The 17,712-nt window shown below is 47.5% G+C and overlaps 1 long non-coding RNA gene across 1 annotated transcript; it reads right to left on the reverse strand.

The window, feature by feature from the left end:
• Positions 1–768: 768 nt before the first annotated feature.
• LOC128347953 (uncharacterized) lies at positions 769–17,314 on the reverse strand. The gene is made up of 3 exons (XR_008317847.1): positions 17,285–17,314; positions 4,502–4,633; positions 769–1,299 (listed from the first exon to the last, which is right to left on the reverse strand). It is a non-coding gene; the product is annotated as an uncharacterized LOC128347953 (long non-coding RNA).
• Between the last annotated feature and the right edge of the window lie 398 nt (positions 17,315–17,712).

A 17,712-nucleotide genomic window follows, 5' to 3' on the forward strand; every position in this document is an offset into this window, starting at 1 on the left:
ATTTATATTTATTAGAGATGAGCTTGAAGCATTTTGGTGCCTCTCTGGAGAGGCGCCGAAACGTTTCAGTTCCCTGGCACTGAAACATTTTGGCATGGGGCAAGGAATTCCCTTAAAAGGGAGTGGGCAGGTCCTACCTTCCCATCCTCTAAAACCCCGCCAGCCCACCACGGTGCTGTCTCAATGGAAATACTTCCATGCAAGTGGCAGCTTGTACCGCTTGCCCCTCTAAAACGCCATGCTGCGGTGAGGGGATGTGAGGGCACGGCATCAGCACATAAATGGCATTGGTGCATGCGTCAATGCCATTTATGTGCCGATGCCATGTGAGGGATACCAGGGACGCATCCCCTCACCACAGCACAGCGTTTTAGAGGGGCAATCGGCACAAGCTGCCACTTGCACAGAAGTATTTCCATTCAGACAGCACCATGGTGGGCTGGCAAGGATTTGGAGGACAGGCAGGTAGGACCTGCCCGCCCCCTCTTAAGGGAACCCCTTGCCACCCATGGATGTGCACCAAAGCAAATCAGAACACATCCCTAATATTTATATACTGCCCTTCATCCTAAGACCTCAGGGCAGTTAACAACAAAATAAAAACAATTCAATAAAAACATAAAAACAAAACAATGCAGCGAAAGTTTTATTGGACAAAAGGCTGAATAAAAGGGGCAGCTTTCACTTTCCTCCTAAAGGCTGAGAGAGAAGGAGCATTGTGGGGGGAGGGCAGGGGTGATCTCCCTTCATCAAAATGCCAGTTGCACAAAGGGGTCCTTTCAAGATGGCATCTTGGTTCCACTGTATCCGCTCCCCCCACCTTGGAGCAATGGAACCGACTTGTTAATTAAGCTCTGCAATGCTTTAACATTTATTGTTACACTCCCACTACTTGCTATGAATGTTTGGCTTGTTCTTGTTTTAACCACACTTCATTACTTAATCCTTAGCTCAGCAGTTCTTCAGATTTAGTAACTATAGGTTTCTCACTTCATTTCTGGTTTCCACCGCTGTTCCTTTGTTTAATTTGTGTGTGTGTGCTACTCCATAATAAAAGTGGGGGGAGGGAGGGAGGGAGAGAGAGAGACACCCAATTTCTCCATGGTGGAGTTTCTAATCTTTTAAATGCTCCATTTGAAAATATTTATAGTTTTTATAGTTGTCTGCAGCCTCTCGAGTGAGACGGTGAATTGTTATTTCTTCTTCAGAGAGTGGTGCAGGAAGAAGCTTCCTCAGCTTAAGGCTCTTGAAAATCCATTGCTTGTGGAGCATGTTGACAAAAATTACCTTGAAATTTCCCTAGCGAGGCCAAACAAAAATTTACTGTAATTTTAATATACAAAAATAAATCGCCACCATATTGCATTTGCACATGAAGATGTGCAGTTTCTGATTCACTAAGAAGTTATGAGCGGTGTGCTGCCTTAATACGTTGATAAACCATGTTCCAGATAGGGCTCTTTTACATCATACTCTAGGACTCAATTCATATCTACATTTTGGTTTAACTTTTAGATGTCAGAGTTGGCCGTTTCTTCTGTTTGTGTGCCTCAATAAACTGGAATGGCCTGAGATTGCTAACCCCCATTCTTAAGTTGTTACGTATTAAATGAACTGATTTGCAGGATATGGCCATGGAGCCTCCACACCACATGGGGTAGAAGTGTGGGTGCACATGTCTCCCCCACCCCCCACTGGTGCATTGTCCTGCTGCTACATGATCACTTGGGAGAAGAATGTCTTAAATAATTAGTATTTAATTCATGTGTTGAGGGGCAGTTTGAATGAACAACCAGCATGTGATTGTCTGGTGGGATGATGCTCAGGTGTGTGAAAGGGAAAGATACATATGCTCAGACTCCTCTCCCGCATGATGTAGACAGGTTGAGGACATATTGTCCAGATCAGCCCATTGTCTGCTTATGACTACATTTTCCAGGACCTTGCCTAGAGATCGTGCTTGTCTCTTTAAACACTAAGGGAAACCAAGCCAAGAATGACCACCTTGCAACCTGGGCAGGCCCCTGCTGATGCAGTAGGAGACAAGGCTGTTGTGACCTCATCTGCCCATTCCCTTTTAGTCCTGCCATCTTTCACCTGCTGTGTGGCACACCTGAAGTCCTGCCCACCACAGTAAGTGTGTGTGGAAGGCTGACAGGACCATGGAGGAAATAGGCAGGTGGAGTGTCAATCTCCTACAGCACTGAGAGATTGAAAAAGTAGATGGAAGGTTTCCAGGCTGCAAGGTGGTACACCTAATCAAGCAAGGTCACAGATGCTCAGGGGCGTAACGATAGAGGGGGCAGGGGGGCATGTGCCCCGGGCGCCACCCCGGCGGGCCACGTGGGGGCGCCAAAAAGTGGCTTTCCCCCCGCCCCCCCTGGATTGCCCGCCGAGTGGCAGCAGGCGGGCGGCGATGTGGCAGTGGTGAGCGGCAGCGGCGGGTTGCCCGCCGAGTGCGGCGGTGGCTGGCGGCGACGGGCTGCCTGTAGCACGGCCCGAGCGGCGGTGGATCGCCCGCCGAGGAGTTCAGGCAGAGTGACGCCAAGCCTGCCTTCTGGCCCGGCGTTGTGACGCCGGGCCAGAAGGCAGGCTCGGCATCGCTCTGCTTGAACTCCTCAGCGGGCGATCCGCCGCCGCTCAGGCCGCGCTACAGCCCATCGCCACCAGCCAGCCACCGCGGCACTCGGCGGGCGACCCACCGCCGCCCACACCACTGCCACATCGCCGCCGCGGCATGCCCGCAGCACTCGGCAGGCGACTTGGCGGGTGACCCCCCGCCGCCACCGAATCGCTGCCACTGCGATCTGCCGCCTGGGGGCGCTGCTGCGCCCTCCCAGGTATGTGGGGGCCGCCGGGGGGGTGGGGGGCACCATTTCAGGGCCGGCCAGAGCTTGCCCTGGGCGCCGTTTCCCCCTGATACGCCACTGCAGTTGCTGCCATAGCTGTCTTGGACCGTTCTTCTACTAGTCCTCCTGTACACGCTTCTCCTCTACCTGCTGTGCTTCAGAATGATGTCCTACTCTTCCCCTCAGCAAGCAAGAAAGTGGATGAGAGGAGAGATGAAGAAAGCAGAGAGGAGAGGAGGCACAACAGCTGCAGTCTTGGCCAGCAGTGAAGAGGGCAAGTACCATCCCTGTATCACAAGCTGACAACCCTATTCACAGGCAGAGGAACTATATGAAAATAAATTGTATTCAGCCAGAGTAAGTGGTTTGGGAATTACAACCATTATCAATATTTAAAATGGCATTAAAATTGGAAATACCCCCATTATACCGTAGCACTTGGAATTTATGCCATGCTGGACTGAACTTTGAATGCAAGTTATACAGTAAAACTAAATGTTCCATTTACTGCTTATCCTTAAGTTTTGACAATAATATTTTTAAAAACAAACAAACATATATTTGATAGCTTTCCCTTATGTAAATTAAATAGAATACATAAATATATTGGCCTTATTTTCACATAGGAGGAGAAGGCGTCTAGGTGAAGCAGGCCTATGTACTATGAAGGGTGTTGAGAGGACTCCTAGTTAAGTGAATGTTGGTCAGCATAAAATATACCTTGTAAAATAGCAGCAGGACAAAATGATAGCGCTTATAATGCCCCCTGAAAATATTTTGTTAGTAACAGTGAGTGCACAATTGCAGCAGATAAAATGTGAAATCACAATTTAATTAACCACACCACTCCACCAGAAAATTCCAAGCAGAAATTAAAAGTGGTGCAGAGTAATGATTCTCTATTCACTGCACTGGGAATTCTTTATGCCCTGCTGAGCTTAACTTAAACTTTGTTATTTAAAAAGCTTAATCAGGAGTTTGTGCTGCTTCTCATTAGGTTTCCCCCCATTTTCTGGATTTTTTTTATTTATTTAAGAAAACTAGAAATAGAAAGAATTATATGGCAGCATTCAGGAGTGTAATGATTCAGTACCAGAATGTCAGATTCATTACCCTGGTCGCAGACCATTTCAGCATTTCTTTCACTTCCTTCCAACAACCAACTGGAAACCAGTTGGGTAGCCCATACTAACTATGTAGCAGCCTTGGCCCATTGAGTTTTGGATTCTCCAAAAACCAGCTCCCTTTTGCTGCCCTTTTTGGCAGATCGTGAAAATGGGAGCTGTTCAACATGAAGGTTGTTCACACGACCACAACGACTGGGGCTAGGGAGGGCTGGGGGGGAGGCAGCAACTTACCTGTCTTATTCCAAATGACCTTGACTGCTCCTGGCCCTGCTGCACCACACGCCCACATGACTCACGCGCAAGCAGTCCCACAAGTAGTGCAGTGCACTGAGGGAGTTCCTCGCTGCCGGGCACTCCTTCTACCCAGCTCTATGGAAGCTCAGGCTGCCGGAAGCTCAAGCTTCCATGTGATCAGGCAATAAGGTAGGAGGGCATACAAAATCTGGGCTAACAGAGGAGTGCCAGGATTGGGACTGATCCTGGCGGTTCTCACGACCAGCCCTACCCAAGCTAGTGCTGCCATACCTGAGTAGGGCTGCTCATGAGAATGACCTCATTTTCATCTCTTCAGAATGTCCAGAGTGCTTTTGGTGCTTTTACTTTTTTTGTTGTTGATGGATAGGGTTGCCAGGTCCAGATGGTGAAAATAGTCAAAATCTGTCACCAAAAAAAGCAGAAATATTCACTAAAAAAGTCTCCACTTTGCATAAAATTTTGCATAATATTTACATATGCTAATTGGTACAATATATGCATACTTTGCTAAGAAATAGGATAATTTGAGAATAAATACAACTCCTTAGGCAGAGCACAAATCCAATCTATGGAATCCTCGGCCACAGGATGATGGTCACCAGCCTTGATGGCTTTAAAATAAGCTCAGGCAAATTTCAAGGAGGACATGGATGTACCAATTCCCTCCCCAAAATATTTGCTCAGTTTACATTTATATCTTGCATGAGTTTCATGGCTGAGTGGGGATTTGAACTTGGGTATCCCAAATCAATCATCCTAATCCAGCACTAACCACACCACAGCACTGGCTGTACTGTTTCATTCCAAAAGGAATACGGTGACAAGGAAAATACAGTTCAGACTAGTAGCCCATCACTACCACCACCACTACTACAAATATTTATATATCGCTTTTCAACAAAAGTTTCCAAAGTGGTTTACATAGAGTAATAATAAATAAATGAATACATGAATTAATGAATAAAATAAAATAAAATAAAATAAGTGCATAAGTAAGTAAGCTGGATCTGTTTCCCAAAGGGCTCACAATCTAAAAAGAAACACAAGATAGACACCAGCAACAGTCACTGGGGGGATACTGTGCTGGGGGTGGATAGGGCCAGTTACTCTCCCCCTGCTAAATAAAGAGAATCACCACGTTTAAAGGTGCCTCTTTGCCCAGTTAGCAGGCAATAAGTCCTGGAGAGACTTATATATTGCATAACATGCCTAAAGGGCAGCGGGGGGTGGGGGGTAGGGAACTGTGCTGTTCACCAACCTCTCACACTAGTGGTACTCATGGTGGGTACTCTCTCACATTAGTACACTCAACACTAGGGGTGGTGGCTCTCTCTCTTTCTCTCTCCCCTCCCAAAAATAAAATAAACCTGTCAAGTTCAGCCATGCCTCTCTGGGTGGCAGCAGCTATCTAGAAGCATTGCAAGTCTTTTCAGCAGCCAGCTCTGCCACCCCCCCCCAACAACCAAGAATACCCTCAAGAACATAGGAAGCTGCCTTATACCAAGTCAGAATATTGGCCCATCTAGCTCAGTATCACCTGGCAGCGGCTTCTCCAAGGTTGCAGACAGGAGACTCTCTCAGCCCTATCTTGGAGAAGCCGGGGAGGGAGCTTGGAACCTTCTCCTCCTCCCAGAGTGGATCCATCCCCTGAGGGGAATATCTTGCAGTGCTCACACATATCTCCCATTCAAATGCAAATCAGGGTGGACCTTGCTTAGCAAAGGGGACAATTCATGCTTGCGACCAGAAGACCAGCTCTCCTCCAGATGAGGATAGCTAGAGGTGGCCAATACATCCCCGCAGCACTCAAATTATTTGAGGCCAAGCAGTTGGCGCAGTTCCTCTATGGTGCCAATCGGGGGCTCCCTCCAACTTTGCCGCACTGGAGTGAGTTCAGTCCAGATTTCTAAGAGCGGCCCTCCAAGTGGCACTCTAAGAGCGGCCCTCAAATTCCGCCCTATGCTTGGAAACGGGCATGATAAAGGACGAGTTCAGAGTGTGGATGACCATTCTTAACCTCTGGCTTAAATTATCCCTCAACCATCGGGGCTTGGGCCCTTTGACCGTGCAAGACAATTTTCAATCATCCCGAAAATGAGCCGTTTGGACTCAATGGACGTTCCTGAGCTTCTCCCCCACTCTCTCCTGCTTGCTATGGACTGTGACCAGGAGATAGTAGTCATCAAACAGAGGATAATGGACATTGAGCGCCAGGCCAACCTAGGCAGGGCTCCAACCTTCCTGTCCTTGGAAAGACACAGATACTCTGCCTCCCCTGACACAGTTGGAAACCTCAAACCACAGAAGGGCCTTCACCCTCACCCATTCTTATGCCCTCCCCTCCACTGTACTGGGAGACAGATACAGAAAGATACCCATTGTGAAGAGGCTTTTCCCCTGTGACACCAGGGAGGTTGAAACCACAGAGTATGTATTCCTCTTCTGCCCCTTTCATAGAGACAATCAGGCCAAGCTTATATTTCTGTTACGTCTCAAGTACACTGGACACCCAATCCATGCTTATACCCGGAGGTTGCTCTCAGATGAAGACCTGGCCTTCACGTTTAACACTGCCAAGTTCTGCATGGCAGTGTATAGGATCTGCTGGGCTTTGACGGCCAGTCCGTCTCCTTGTATCAGCTCTGCATAGCTTTAAACTACTGACTATTTTACCTTTTCCTTCTAGTGTCCCCATTTAGCTAATTTATTTTACATACTCCATTTTAGCCTCTGCTTTTTACATTTTATATTATATTTTTATGCTCATAACTTTTTAAATATAGCTGTTTATAAAAGGTTTTAATGATTTCACTGCTGCCCTTTTTTCTAAAGTCTAGCAGTTTTATTGTATTATAATATAGTCTTACAGTATTAGAATAGCAATTTTAAAGCAGTATAGTTGTATGGTTCCATAACTTGCTTTTACTATTATGAATCATGACCTGTCTTATGCTGGTCGTGGACCGTAATAAAGATGATTATTTGCCTTATATTAAGGTTTGCACCCCACGACTACCACTGTCAGCCACCCTGTCTCTCTCTTCCCTGCTCCTAAACATGCCTGGTGGCTGGTCGGGGATCAGCAGTAGGCTTTGGGAACTTGCAAAGACCAATTGCAAAAACAAACAAAATCCCCAAACTGGAAACTGTGGTGAGTCAAGGGGGAAGGGATTGTATATCACTCCCCCCCACCGCCAATTTTTAAAAACATTATTAGAAATCTCTGAAAACATATGAGGACAAATCACTGAGTACATGACTTGATACTGAGGGAAGAAAACCACATGATATAAAGCATTCTTTAATTTAGGAATACATTAAATGATCAGTGGTCAACCCCGCCCCCCACTTGGTTTTTAGTGAGCAATAAAGAAGAGTTGGATATAAACTGCATCTTTTGTAGGGGGGTGGGAAGACATTCACATTAATTTTCCATTCATAGTATGTATAAAATGAGATATTTCTCTAATTTTGTTGTATCTGATCATTTCTCTCTAAGAATCCAGGTGGCTAAAGTGCAGCAAACATGCCAAAAATGTCCATTAATATCATGTCCTTCACCGAAACAGCCTCATTTATAAACCTGAAGAAAAATATACTGACAGGTCTGGTTCAGCAGTTTTTAAAGCTATGTGGCGGGCGGAGTGACACAGGAGCAGGAAGATATAGAACAACATAAATAGAAGGATGAACTGCTGAGATAAGGAGGATCAACTTCTTCCAGATGAACTAGAGTTCCTTTAAGGCCAGAACTGTAGCCTGCCCTGTTCAGGTTAGCGAACTGCACAAACCGATATTTGTGCACAGATTCGAATCACAGATTGGGCACCTTTAAAAGTGAGGAGAGCAAGTCCATACCTGCTTCACCACCACTCCACACAGCTTCCTGCTGCGGAGGGCCCCCAGCACCCCTCGTGCCATGGTGGCATGGCAGCAGCATGCATGTGGCCTCCCCGCATGCCCTGCTGATCATGCAAATGACCGCTGTGCATGTGCGAGGCTATGTGCATGCCACCACTGTGCTGCCATGCATGCTGCCACAGCAGGAAGCTGTGTGGAGTGGCAGAGGAGCAGGTACACAGACCTGCTTTCCTCACTTTTAAAGGTGCCCAATCTATGATGCGGTTCTGTGCACAAATCGAGATTTGTGCACATCCCTAGTTTAGGTGCTGGTCTTCTGTGCAGGAACAATGCCTGAGACAGACAAACAATCAGGGATGTGATGGTTAGCCACACCTCCTGCATTGATGTGCTCTTTGGACACACCTTCTGTATTCAGAGAGACATCCAGGGCCAGAAAGCATCTTGGTGCAGTGGGTATGGCCAGCTAGCATGCTCCCATTCTCCCCACTCCTCAGGCATTAGTCTTCCATCGAGGACTAGCACCTAAACAGGGCTTGTGTTTAGGGATGCCGCAGAATCAAGGGATGATCCAGGGATGCCACTGAAAAGGAGATCATTGGTAACTGCTGTGGCATTTATATTATACTTTCATGTAACTACTAAGTATGGATTGTTGCACAAGGAGCTTTTCCTTGGGACATTTGAAATGGCCCTTGGCTATTAGGGATACAAAATGGTGCTTACAATCTTGGAAGCAGAATATATTCTGAAATATCATTTGCTGATTCCTGAGCAGTCAGGAATATTCCCAGCAGTAAACTATGGGGGAAGGGAACTGCCAGCAGATTAAAGCAACATTTACTCACAAATAAACAGTCAACCATAGTGGAAGAGCATGGCAGGGTACACTGCTGGTTTTTTGTCATGGAGTGAACATGATGCCTGGAAGTATCTTAAATACAAGTAACAGAGACAAAAAGGTAGATACAATCAACAGATAAGATGTAAGGAAAGCAGGAGACGATGCTGCTCAGCTTCCTAGGAGATGATCCCAGCATGGGAAATTGTCCTCGGTCCTCTCAAGTCAGCCACAAGTTTTTTAACAAGCAAACGTTTTAAAGAGAGCTCTAAAGGCTCCCAACGTTTTGGATTGCTGTAAGGCTGAAACAAAGTAACTGGACTTGGAGCTCAACTGGGGAGAAGCAGGGTAAAGTTGCTGGGTGAAATAAAAGCTTTGCATTGTAAAGCTTGAAGTGGAGAGTTAGGGTGGCCACTGGTGCACATCACCAAAAAGAGAGGGCAAAGGGACAAAAAATTGCATATGCTATATTTATATGCATAGAGGCAAATTTGGAAATCAGCACCATAATTTAAAGTGAAATACACTTAGCATCATGAGGAAGATTGTGATGAAATCAGCTGGGTGCCTGCTGAACTGGCTCTCCACATGCTAACTTCCCAAAGTTCCTCCTCTCCCTTCTTAGGGTTCTTTATCATGATTTCATCCCAAGCACCTGCAGAGAAACACCTGGCTCTCTTGCTCTGCACTTTGGAGTGCTGAAAGCCCTCCCAAGAGACAGTGGTGGCTGGCGAGGCAGGGGGCAGTAAGAGATAACTTTAAAAGTCTTAATGGCCAATCACAACAACACATGGATGTCGTGGGGAAGAGCGGTGCCCTGCCTGACATCCTGTGCAGTGGCTGCCCTGCCTACAGCACTCACCTGTCCACGGCACATGCCCAGTGGCCATTTGCGTAGTCAGCAACACCATGCTGACCATGCAGATAGCCACCGCGCATGTGCCACTGCCAAGAGACTATAATGCTTGCAACCTTTATCCAATTTGGACAACAAATGGCAGAGTTACTGATGTTCCCCCGCCACCCACTGAAGAAACATCCTCTTTTTGTACCCCCAATATTGTGTTGCTGCCAACTATCAAACTTCAAAGGCAGAAATGTAGGGGTGTGCATGGAACCAAAAAACACGGTTCAGTTCAAATTCAAATCAATTCGAACTGAACCATGTTGCACCGAACCAGTTGTGGAACCAACTAGCTGGTCCAGTCTGACCAAACCAGTTGGTGGTTTGGGTGGCCATTATACTTGTAAAGGGGAATCTGGTGAGGATTCCCTTTTACAAGTCCAGGGGTGGGGGACCCTGTTAAAGGTAAGGGGTGGCCAGGCCGGGGTGGCAAGAGAGGTAATAAGCTCCTTACTCACCCTTCCTGGTGCAGCCCAAAGTGCGCTCCTACCTCCTTTACCAAGCCACCAGCTCAGCTCAGCTCCTTTACCAAGCCACCAGCTCAGCGGTGGCTGAGTTCTGGCCTCTGCACATGCCAGAACCAAGCCAATACTGAATCAGAAGCCATTCAAATAGAGTACTCTCAAAAGGACACGTCGCTATCATATGAAGAGCACTTACTTAAGATCTGCATGTTCCATGTATCAGTTCAGAACACCTGCTCACGTTTGTTTTTCCCATAGCCATGGTAATACATATGATGGTGGAAGAAGTATGCTGTTTGCAGTTCAGCCCTTTTTTAAATTTGGGATTTCTGCCACAATAGAATTTAACTAAAATACTGTCGTTAAAAAAAAGAGCTGCCTGAGGCAAGCCTCAAGCTGGTACCAAATTAGATTTGTTTCTGAAGAGGTATAAAAATGGAAGCCAAATGCATTTTGAGGCAACCCTAAAGGAAAACCTTCCTTGGGGACAAAGAATTATAATGTTCCTTTCCTTAGCCTCTCTGTAGAAGGTCATCATAGCAACTCGGAATGGCAGAGAAGTCTGAATTTTGACTGCAGTACAGTCAAGCAACAGCACACCATGCTGTTGACAGTGTAACTTGTAACTCTCTCTGAACGCCTCCGATTTGGCTAAAACTGGACAATGTCCGATTTTACCAAGCTGATTTTGCACAGGCCTGCTAAACAGCACACATAGGGCTTGAAATGTGACCCTGCATCATATCAGATGTGCATATGTATTAGGGATGTGCAAAACGATTTGGGTACAAAATAATGTGTACCTGAATGTGGCCGATTCAGGTAATTTGTAGACAAAACAAATCACCCCTGTCCTCAATGGCCCAAATTTGGGTACAAAACAAATCACCCTAGGTTCGGACCTAAAGAATCAGAGATTTGGACCTCAATTTTGTGGCCAAAGTGAGTTGTGGTGGGTGGGTAGGGAACCAGGGTGGCCCAGAGCAGGTTGTGGTGGGTGGTAGTGCCCGGTGGGTGCAAGGAGGCTACCATGCAGATTTCAAAGGAATTGGGCAAAGGGGTGATTTTAAAAAAAATTTCTGGAGTTTGTCCTTGCACCCAAACAATGATGTTTTCATAACTAGCTCTACTTGGGGTAGTGCAGCCCTGCCTGGGTAGAGCTGCTTTGACTCCAGAGGGTCCAAAGGACCCCCAACTGGTCCTGTTTACAGCACTCTTTGGTTCGGTAGTCTGAGTTATAAATCTGGGCTAAAAGTGAGAGAGGACAACACGTACACGCTGCCTCCCTCACTCCCGGCTTGTGTGGGCAGCCAGACTGCTGGCAGCCACTGAAGCAATAGAGGTCAGGGAAAGGAGAAACCCAGCCTCTGAGTTTCCACAATGCACCACTCTGCTTGCATGGTGCATTGTGGGATATCTGGAGGCTGGGCTTCATTCCCCTGGCCTCCAGCTGGTTGTGCTGCTCGCTGCAATGTGGATCATGTCATCCACTCACTGTAGCATGGATCATGAGCAGCACAGCTTCAGCAGAACTGGAGGTCATGTGGGGGAACATAAGAATGATCCTGCCTTCCCCCCAGCGCTCCCCAGCCCTGAGTATAATGGTTGGGTGAAAGAAACATTGGTAGACTTACCGTGAAGTGTTCTTTTTCGAGGTATGGGGAGGGCATCCTAACTTGACAGGTTGTCAATCCCTTCATGCTTCAAGACAGGACCAATCAGAGAACTTCTCTGATATCACTATGTCGTGCCAGCCTCCATTATCCCAGTTCCAGGACTGCAAAAATACCTAAATAGAACACTAAGACAGCTCAAAAAGGTAAAAACTCTGAAACAACAGGAGTGAAAAGAACCACAGGGATAGCAGAAACTATAACCCAGGGAGTCGGCCGCCACCCACAGACGAAGACAGCACCCCACAACATACAGAATCCGCGGGAGGGCCGGATGCCCTCCCCATACCTTGAAAAAGAACACTTCATGGTAAGTCTACCAATGTTTCTTTTTCTGAGGCATGTGGAGGGCATCCTAACTTGACGGGACATAACCAAGCTAGAACTAGGCACAGGGAGGGACAAGCGGATGTTCAAACCACTTGCTGTAAAACCGTCCTCCCAACTACCGCCTGAGACTCATAGGTGGAAGGAATCTTGTAGTGCTTACCAAAAGGAGTAATGGAACTCCACGTGGCCACCCTACAGATCTCCTCTAACGGGACCAGAGCTGAAAAAGCTGTCGATGCAGCTGCACTTCTCGTGGAATGAGCAGTGAGACCTTTAGGAACAGAAAAACCACCTGCTTCATAAGCCGAGGAAATGGCGGCTCTAATCCAATGTCCCAAGGACACCTTAGAAGCCTTGGAACCGAGAGAACGAGTCTGAAAAGAAACAAACAGATAATCAGTCTTCCTGAAGGCTTTAGTCCTACTGATATGAACTCTCAATGCTCTTCGAACATCCAACTTATGCCAGACCCGCTCCTTTGGGTGAACCGGCTTTGGACAAAAAGATGGCAACACAACTTCCTGACTTCTGTGAAAAATAGAGTTTACTTTAAGTTAAAAGGTGGGGTCCAGCTTTAAAACAACCGCCTCTTTTTGGAAAACACATAACTCATCTCTAACTGAGAGAGCGGCTAACTCCGAAACCCTTCTTGAGGATGTTATGGCTACCAAAAATAAAACTTTAAAAGATAGCCAATGCAAAGCAATGGAATTGATAGGTTCAAAGGGAGATTTGGTCAAGGCGTTCAAAACAACATTCAAATCCCAAGTGGGAAACCTGTTAATTGGAGGGGGAGCTAAGTTGTTTGCACCCCGCAAAAACCTAGTGAGATGAGAATACAAACCCTGAGAGCTAGGATCCCTCAAATCCAGAACCGAGGCATGGGCAGACACCTGGCATCTTAAGGTATTTGGGCGGAGACCCTTATCCAAACCTGACTGGAGGAAATCTAAAACCTCCAGAACCCCTGCCACCACCGGAGAGACCAGACGCGCCGCTGACCAAGCCACAAAAGCAGCCCAGGTAAGTTGGTATATGCGAGAAGTGGAAGATCTACCGGATACCAGAATAGTATCTTGTACACCCTTGGAATAACCTCTTCGAACTAGGCTCTCGTGCTCAACCACCAGGCGTGAAGTCTCAGCCATTCGACATCTGGGTGGAATAGAGGACTCTGCGACAACAGGTCCCTCCTGGATGGGAGCGGCCACGGAGGCCAGATCGACACGGTCATCAGATTGGAGAACCAAGGTCTGCGCGGCAGTATGGAGCAATTAGTATGACTACCGCCTTTTCTGTCATGATCTTCCGTATCACTAAGCCCAGAATGGGAACTGGTGGAAAGGCGTAGAGCAGCCCGGGAGGCCATGGCGAGACTAGAGCATCCACTTGCTCCGCCTGACTGCAGAGGTGCCTGGTGAAAAACCTTGGAATTTTGGCATTGGTCGTGGAGGCGAATAGGTCCACCAGAGGATTCCCAAACCTGACTGATAGAAGATCAAACACCTCTGGAAGCAGAGACCACTCTGCCGGATCCATCCTCTGGCGGCTTAGCCAGTCCGCTTGGATGTTCTCCTGTCCGCTGAGATGCTCGGCTGTCAGAGAACACAAGTTCACCTCCGCCCACGCCAAAAGCAGGTCCGCCTCCTTCATCAGTGCCCGAGACTCGGTGCCACCCTGATGGTTCACATGAGCTTTGGCTGTGACATTGTCTGTTCTTATTAGAACGTGACGCCTCCGCACAAGGTCTTGAAAATGTAGAAGAGCAAGACGAACGGCCTTCAATTCCAGCCAATTTATGTTGAAATGAAGATCCCTCGGTTCCCACACCCCCTGTGCGTGGTTGCCTGAACAGTGTGCCCCCCAGCCAGACAGACTGGCATCCGTCGTAACTATGATCTTCCGAGGATCGTCCAAGGGAAGGCCCGATTGCAGAGCCAGGGAGAGCCACCAATGGAACAAGTCTCTGACTTTGCTCGGCAGGGATAAGGACACATGGAGCTTCTCCATTATCGATGACTGGAAAGGGAGGAGAAACCACTGGAGGGGCCTTGAATGCCACCTGGCCCAGGGCATGCAATCCAGGCATGCAATCATCTGACCCAGGATTTGCGCCAGCGACATCAGATCTCCCTTCCTCTTCACCATCCAAGGAGCAACAGCGGATTTGAGCTTGTTCTACCACTCCAACGGAAGGGAGACTGAGGCCTCCTCCGTGTTGAAGAGCACTCCCAGATGTTGAAGCACACGGGAGGGCTGAAGGTGACTCTTGTTCTTGTTGATGATGAACCCGTGTGCCTCCAGGATCTGCACCGTGCGGGAAACATTAACGGCCTGCTGATGGGACTCCGACCTCACGAGGACGTCGTCCAAATACGGATAGGCGTGTATGCCCTGCTGGCGGGCATAAGCTATTACAGCGACCATCAGTTTTGTGAAGACACAAGGGGCAGATGACTGACCGAAGGGAAGCGCCCTGTACTGGTAGTGCTGCCAACCGTAGGCAAACCTCAGATAACGCCGACTGCTCGGATGAACGGGAACATGGAGGTAGGCCTCTGATAAGTCTATCGAAGAAAGCCAATCTTTTGGATGGACCGCCCGCTTGATAGACTTCAGAGACTCCTCTCGAAAGGTTCTTTTCCTCACGAACCTGTTCAGACGCTTTAAGTTCAAAATTGCCCGCCAGGAGCCGTCCTTCTTGGGAACCAAGAAAAGCAGGGAGTACACGCCCCATCCGGACTCCGACTCTGGGACCATCTCTATAGCCCGAATCTCTAAGAGATGGTTGATTGCCTGCTCCATCAGGAGATGTTTGGAATTGTTTTTGGAAACAGGAGTCAAGAACAGATAATCGTGAGGAGTTTGGACAAAGTCTATGAAATAACCGTGGGTGACTGTATGCATCACCCACCGATCGGAAGTGGAGAGCCCCCACCTGTTTGAGAAATCCAGAAGGCAGCCCCCCACCAGGAATGAGTCATGGCTTATGGTTCTTGGCGTCATGTGCGCTGGAGAAGGCACTGGACCTGTTTCTGTTTGCCCCTTGGCTTCTGCCCGACCAAGGGGCCCTCCAGGAGCCACGGAAGGTGAAATTCCTGTAGGGACGAAAGGAAGCATGAAAGGAGGAAGAACTGCCTCTTAACCCCCTACGAGAATCCCCACGCCCAGTGGGCATCGCCTTCTTCTTATCACTGGTCTCCACTAACACAGGTTCTAGAGACTCGCCAAATAACTTTCCCCCTAAAAAGGAGGTTGCTGCCAGGGCTACTTTGGACTTATTATCGACCTTCCAATGTTGCAACCAGAGACCTCGCCTAACTGCAACACCCATGGCCATTGCATGGGAGGCATGTTGTAGGCAATCGAGACTGGAATCAGCCATCAATGCCGCGGCCCTAGCCAGTTTGTAAAGACCCTGGAGAAGTCTCACATTCTTAGGGGGCACCAACTTTACCAACTCCTTGGCCCAGAGCATAGACGCTCTGGCAAAAATGGAATTTGTGGCGGCAGCTCTGATGACGGTGGCTGAGGCTTCATGACCCTTCCTGAGCAGATGGTCTGCTTTCATTCTCTTCAGGGGCCTTCAAGAACTCATCTCTAGGGGTGTGCACGGAACCGCAGAGCTGCGGTCCGGCACTGGGGTGGGGGCTTCCAATAAGGACAGGGGGGCTTTACTTACCCCTCCCAACAAAGGCGCCGTATTTTCTTCAGCAATTGGGCGGCAGTCAAGTTAGGATGCCCTCCCCATGCCTCAGAAAACAACCTTATTGTCTCTGCTAGAAGGTCTGATCAAAGCTGCCATCCACACTTACTAGGAGTAAGCCCCATTGAACCTAGTGAGAGAGATGGCTAAGTAAACACAAATAAGATTGCTCTGTAAATCTGTTTGCTGGTTAGAGGAGATGGTAATCTGGGAAACTTTGGCTAATCAATTGCTCTAAGGAAGGAAGAAGGGGAGATGAGTGGATGTTTCTCATCTGAGCCAGGTTGCTTTCACATTTTGATCATAATACATAGTTCCACTCTGAACCTATGCCAGGTTAAACCCAGAGACTTCAGGCAAGCAGCATTATGGATTTAACTGAAAGAGATATACTTGATCCTTGATACACATTATTTTCTCTGAGAAAGTCTGTCTTGGAAAGAGCTTGGCATCAAAAGGGAGGCGGGAAGATGCCCTCAAACAAGAGGGTTTATTTTCAAAGCAAGACAAAATGTTTGCAATTCAGCAACCCTTTCAGATCAGATTAATTAAGCTGCTCAAATGGGCCCCTGTCCATATAGCCTCTATGACTATATCATTTTACACTTCTTTTAGAATGCATTATACATAGCCAGAAAAAGCCAAGGAGGACAAGGAATGTGCCATCTGAGTTTGCCTGGAAAGTTAATCCAACCATCTTTTATTTTTCCACCACAGTAATTAAAGGCTAGATTCACCGATTCTCACAGACACAACTGGGAGGTGGAGAGTGGAACTGACAAGCACAGAATCACTGCAAGCAAACAGAAGAGGACCAATCAAACAAACAAAACCCTTCAGGATTATGCATGTGATAAAGTCTCCAAAGCAGTGTTTCTGCCCAACCAGTTCACTGTTAGGAAACACCATACAGAATGGTTACACAATTACAAAAGCAATGAAAACATGTAGTCCAAAGACCAGAGGGATGATGCAAACTACCTTCAAAACCAGCATTGTAGAACATTCCTCTCATGTACTGATCGCCAGGCCATTCAGACAGTAATTCTGAGACACATGGGCCTCGACAGAGGAAGGCCAGCAGGAGTTTGCCTCAAAGATCCTGCAGACCCCAAACTAGAGATCATTATTCAGGCCATTGAAGGAAAAGTACTTGGCACCTGACTCTATCTTTGAGGCTGGGAATTCAGATTCCTTAGGTAAGGGATCCAAAGCTAGAGCTCAACCAAGTCTGCAAGCACCCCACTCTCAGCAGAGAAAAGAAGAGGTTGTACCTGGAGAGACTGTGGTGTTTTGGTTCATCCATTCCTTGATCCAGGCCAGCTTTTGAATGGGGCTTTAGTTACTTGTATTCCAGTCTGGGAGTAGAGGCGGAGCTAACAAACAGCCAGCTGCAAGAGCATGGAAAAGCAGTCTGCATTTGCCTCTCTGTACATACTGTCTATTTCATTAAACTATTAGTATTCCTGATTCCACTCCACTGCCTTGTCCTTGCATACTACAACTCTTTCCCTTGGATTCTACAGAGGCCACCTAATGATGCTGGAATGCCAAGTTTTGGTCCCTTTAAACTCAACTCAGGGTTTCTAACTCTCAACTCAGGGTTTGGGCACTTAGCAGGTTTGTTTCGGTGCTCATAAGCTCTGATTAGTTCTCCTTTCAAAAATGCATTTGTCTTATTTCCCTGTGTATTTGATTTTAT

Source organism: Hemicordylus capensis, chromosome 2, assembly GCF_027244095.1.
Source record: "Hemicordylus capensis ecotype Gifberg chromosome 2, rHemCap1.1.pri, whole genome shotgun sequence".
Lineage (NCBI taxonomy): Eukaryota > Metazoa > Chordata > Lepidosauria > Squamata > Cordylidae > Hemicordylus > Hemicordylus capensis.